The sequence below is a fragment of the Pteropus vampyrus genome, unplaced genomic scaffold, assembly GCF_000151845.1.
Source record: "Pteropus vampyrus isolate Shadow unplaced genomic scaffold, Pvam_2.0 Scaffold15, whole genome shotgun sequence".
Lineage (NCBI taxonomy): Eukaryota > Metazoa > Chordata > Mammalia > Chiroptera > Pteropodidae > Pteropus > Pteropus vampyrus.
This window is the reverse complement of record NW_011888796.1, coordinates 15,942,788-15,947,873: the sequence shown is the minus strand read 5'-3', so window position 1 is coordinate 15,947,873 and position 5,086 is coordinate 15,942,788.

Sequence of the window (5,086 nt, the reverse complement as noted above, 5' to 3'; positions counted from 1 at the left end):
GCCCTCTTCCCCCAGGGCACCAAGCACACCCGGGCCTCCTGGAGAAGAGGAAGAGCAAAACACATCTCTTGTCTTTTCATGAAATGCCAATGGGGGAAATAACAGTTGATCTCTCATCTGATTATCTGCCACATGTAAGTTAACCAGTAAGGAAAGGTTCGGTAATTGTTACCTCTGGGAGGGAGTAAGATGGGTGGAATGAAGCAGTAAACTTAATTTTCTTTTTCTCCCTCCTCTCTCTCTCCATCTCCCTCCCTCCCTTTCTTTCCATCATTTCCTTACCTGGGTATAGCCGCTGTATTTACCGGCTCGAGTCTGAGACAGTCCCTACTTTCTCCTCAGCTCTGGTTTCAGGTCTGGAACAGCAGCTGGAGCTTCCCTGCCCTTCCTCCCCTGTTGCTTCCCTCTGGGGACTCCTCCTGCTGTCAGCTGAGAAGGTGGAAGCAGGTACTTGAAGATTCCATAAAATGGGGCACATGTTTGGGGACTTGGGAGGAGGAAAGAGAGTAATTTTACAGACTTTTTACTCTATTCAGTCTCTGCACTACCTGACTGTTTTATAACACATGTGATTTGTGTATTGTATATCTAGCTGTTGCTGCCTTTGTGAGGTTTTTTTTTTTTGCTTGTTTTTTTTTTTTTTTTTTTTTGGCATTGCAGAAAGTAGATTCTGGCTGACAAACCAGGCCTGGCTCGAGACGTCGCAGAGTAAAGACCTCTAGGCCAACACCTGCTTTTCGCCAAACTGTGGAGGCGGTCAGGCTGTCTATAGGAACCCGGGTCTCCCTGTCTAGGTTCTCCCTTTGTGAGCATCATGTCCCTCTCCTCTCTCCCTGAAACCCATTTTCTTGAATGGCTCAGATTCTGATTATGGGTCATCCTGTTAAGGACAAAGCTCTCTCCAGGTGGGTTTTCTTTCCCCTGGGGCCTTTGCACTTTATGCTGAACCTTCTTGTTCAGGGTGAAAGGCTCCGTGTCCTGAGAAAAGAACACTCAGCAACAGTTGGTGATACTAGTGATCCAGTGATGGCAAACTTTCCCTAGAGATGACTTGTGAGTCCCTTGAGGAAAGCCAGGCTGGCTTTGGAGACAAGTCATAGGATCTGTCATGGACAGCTTTGAATTGCTCCTGCGCAGCATTTATGCCCACTTTTGTGGTAACAGCACCACAGTTTGCCCAAGTAATTGGTTCCTCTTTCATCTGACAATCTTGGTGGTCCTGACCGTCAAAGGACCCCACCATCCATGGGCAGGGATGGGCCATTACACCCAAGTTAAGCCAATCAGATACTCTCCTCCAGGAAGATGAATCTTGAGCAGATGAAGCAAAAACAAAAAATGTTTGGGGCTGATTCATCCTAGTTCTAGTGACTACCCTCTGGTGTCTGCCTCCCAGGTTCCTGGCATTGCCTTCTTGCTTGCTCTTCCAGAGCCTGGGGCTTCAGCTTTTCCTTCAGTTCTCTGTTGCCTCCGATGCTCCAATAATCAGTACTTTCTGATTAAGTTACCCAGAGTCAATATCTGTTGCTTACCACCTAAGACTCCTGACTAATATGGCACCTATGCCACCTAGGTCTTTTGAGCCCTATTTTCTCCCCTAACAAAGGTTCAGACTTTTCAATTTGTGTGTATGTGTGGTCTTGCTAACTCTGGCTATGTTTTATTTATGCTGTGGATGCTGTGTGAGCAGGAGTTGTGCAGGCCAGGTTAGGTATTAGGAGCTGAGATGTGGTGGAGTCAGTCAGATTCATGCCGTCAAAGTGGCATTGCAGAGCCATGGAAGGGGCTTGTGGCACATCCAGGCAGTGCATGAAGTCATCGGCTGCATAGACTGCATCTTTTAGAAGTGCCAATTTGAAGATTTTATGGGAGTAGAGAGACATGTTTTTTTAATATTATTTTAAATTAAATACATATATATTTTGGCATAGAATATAAGAATCTGCAGGAATTTTTATGAGAACACAAGTGTATTCTAAGAAATTTCCTACTGGCAGGAAGCCAATTCCATATGCATATCTAAATTTCTTGGCAGTATACATTCTTTTCTGCAACTATAAAGGGTTCTTTGGTGGAAATTTAGAAAAACACAGACCAAGGGCGTTGGGAGCTTTGACTGCAGTATACAGATTTTCCTAATCCAGGTCCCCTCCTCCATCTACCCTCAGATGCCTTTTAGGGTTGGGCTAGGAGAAGGGGCCTCTCAGAGTCCTATTATTTATGATAGTGTTTCATAGACCCTATTGCTACCCTGTTAAAAATGGGCGGCCTTTTAAAAATCATTCGCCAAGGAAAGACAGCCCCTGCTTCCTTCCATGGGTAAATGCAGAAAGCTTAAAATCAGTGTGGCGGGTTTTACAATAGAGAAGTCGTTAAAAAAAAAAAAAAAAAAAGCCCAAATCTCTCGTTTGTTCTGGGCATTTTCTACATTTAATCATTAAACCACAAGGCAAAGATAATATTATTCCCCTGGTATAAATGAAGATTTTGGGCTCAGTAAGGTTGAGTAAGTAACCCAAGGTCACACAGCTAATTCAGCCATTTTTCTTAACTATCATTCTTGTTCCATTTCCCCTTTAGAGATTGCACTCTCGGCCTGAATGGGGAACACATTAAATTCACAAAACTTCAGCCCGAATGGGTTTATTGTCTGCTGCCTTCTTCCCAATGGGAGCCCTCTGCTTGCTAAGATGACCCTGGCCACCTGGGGCTGGGAATGCTGGCGAGAGGCCCAGAGAAGAAGAGGATGGCTGAAGACAGTTTCCCCCAATGACCCTGTACTATAGAGGTTTAGATCGTGAGCTTTGAGGACAGACAGAGCTAGGCTTTGAGACTCCACTCTCCTACTCATTGTATAGACAAGAGGGACAGGGCAGGGGGTACAGAGGGAGAGAAGCCCACTACCACCACCAAGCCACAGGCTCCAGAGGCCACAGTTAGATTCAAAACCAACTCTGTTCCCAGTGTCTTTACAAAGAGGATTGGCAGCTGCTATACCACCCACAACATCTGACCAAAAGGCCTGCAGAATGTTACAAATTACAGAAAAGTTGATGGCAAAGAGGCTGTGCACCAGCTTGGCAGTCTGACCCTGGCTGAACCTGCTGCCTGGCCACTGGTTGTCATGACCTCATCTTGGCCTAAAGCATCCATGCTACAGATATTCCTCCCTCAGCCCTGATACTGCTGGCCTGGGAGCCCAGCATGGGGCCAGGACCACAGAACACTCTTCTGGACTCCTGGGTCGAAGTCCATAGTAGTCATTTCTCCTTGCTGAGGTCCCTTTGGTGGCGAGAGTGTCGTTTCCCTCCCCCGGCTTTTCCTAGGACGTCCTGTGCAGCTGACTGTGGAGATAACTGTGCAAGAGGGCAGATGTCCCTTGTGTCCAGGTCCTGAACCTTCTGACTCTGAGCATGGGACCCTGGCAGCTGTGGATCTGGGATTGTGGTACCCTCTTTGCAGAGGAGCTGGAGTTGGCTACTTGATTGCCGATTTAAAAAAAAATTTTTTTTAATTTCCTTTCCATTACGTTTCTCTTAAGGGAAGAAATTTCACTGTGCACTGTAACTCAGACCACTTTTATGCTGTGCACAGAGTGCTACCGGCGAATATTCAGGTCCTCGAGAAACCACTAGTTTCTGCTGCTGGAGGGCAGGGGCCTCGTCTTAGAGGTACAGATGATCTGACTTGGAAAGGCCCTTGGGGATGGGCTAGTTGAGCCTGGAGAGGGGACTGGCTTATCTGAGAACCCAGGCCCAGTAGGGCCTGAGTTAAAATGCCCCATGGAGAGAGGAGCTTTGTCTATGTTCCTACTGCTGAATGTTCATCATAGGCTTTACCAACAGTTTGTTCTCAAATAATTTGTGATGAATGAATGGATGAAGGAATGAACAGACCAAGCGGACCCTGGAACTGGTTCTCCTGCTTCTCAAATAGGTGATCTTGCCTTGACCTTGCCTTGCTTCTCAAAGTGCCACTTTGACTGGAAATCAAAGCCAAACCAACTCTCCGGGTGGCAGCTAAGCCCCTCATCCTGCCACTTGTGACCTCACCAGCTGGAGTGACATCTCAGTGTCCCCATCACCTAAGATGGTAGCCTTTGCAGAGAAGATGCACAGAGGAAGTTTGCCAAGTGAATGAATTTGTCAAATAGTTATGTGGATAAAATGTTCTGCCCTCCTAGCTATTTTTCTTCCTGGATAGAGAGCATGCAGGTGCTTGTCCTCACTTGGATCTCCCCAAAGCAGACCCTAAGACAAGGTTTTGGTGGTAATTTCTTATTTGGGAGGTGATCCCAGAAAGTTGAGGTAAGGGAGTGCAGGAAATGAGACAGAGAAGGCAGGAAAGTTATCCCTTTATTAAGGGATACCGATTAGCAAGTTATTCCTCTGGGCAAGTGGGGCTCAGCCCCATTGGGGGCCCTCTGAGGGGTCAGGAAGCTGTTATCCATAAACAGCTGTTCCTCTTTGGGTGACATTTACATCTGGGCTATTAATTTTCTGCGCTTTCAGCCTGCCCCATGCTCCTGCTCTAGAGAAAGCCCTCAGGCAGAGAGAAGCAGGCTTTGAGGTAGAAAGCCTGTGAACGTAGCAAATGTCCACCACAGCTATCGATGACCTCCAGGATGGGCCATGGGGATATGGATGGGACATTGACAGTGTCTGCCAGAGGGGTGTCTACACTGTCATCCCCTTTCCTTCACCACCAGCCTAGGCTGTCTGCAGGTAGTGTGCCTAGAAGGCTATTTAATGGGCACAGCCTGAGTCTATGACATTAGCCACATCCTAGACAGATAGCCATCTCCCTACAAACAGTGCAGAATGTCCCACTGAGTTGATGGTTCCAACTGCTCTAAGGGGCTGGTGGATGATGAACGTAAAGCATTCCTTTCTCTCATGTTACTGTGAGTCTTCAAGGGGATGGGGAAGTCAGGCACCAAGTGGGGAGCACATCCAGAAGGCAGAGTATCCACTGGCCTGGGTGTCAATGGCTGCCACTAACTCATTGGGTGACCCTGAACAAATCACTTGGCCTCTCTGGGCTTTAGATGGCTCATCTAATATTAATATAATTGTGTCGTCATTAT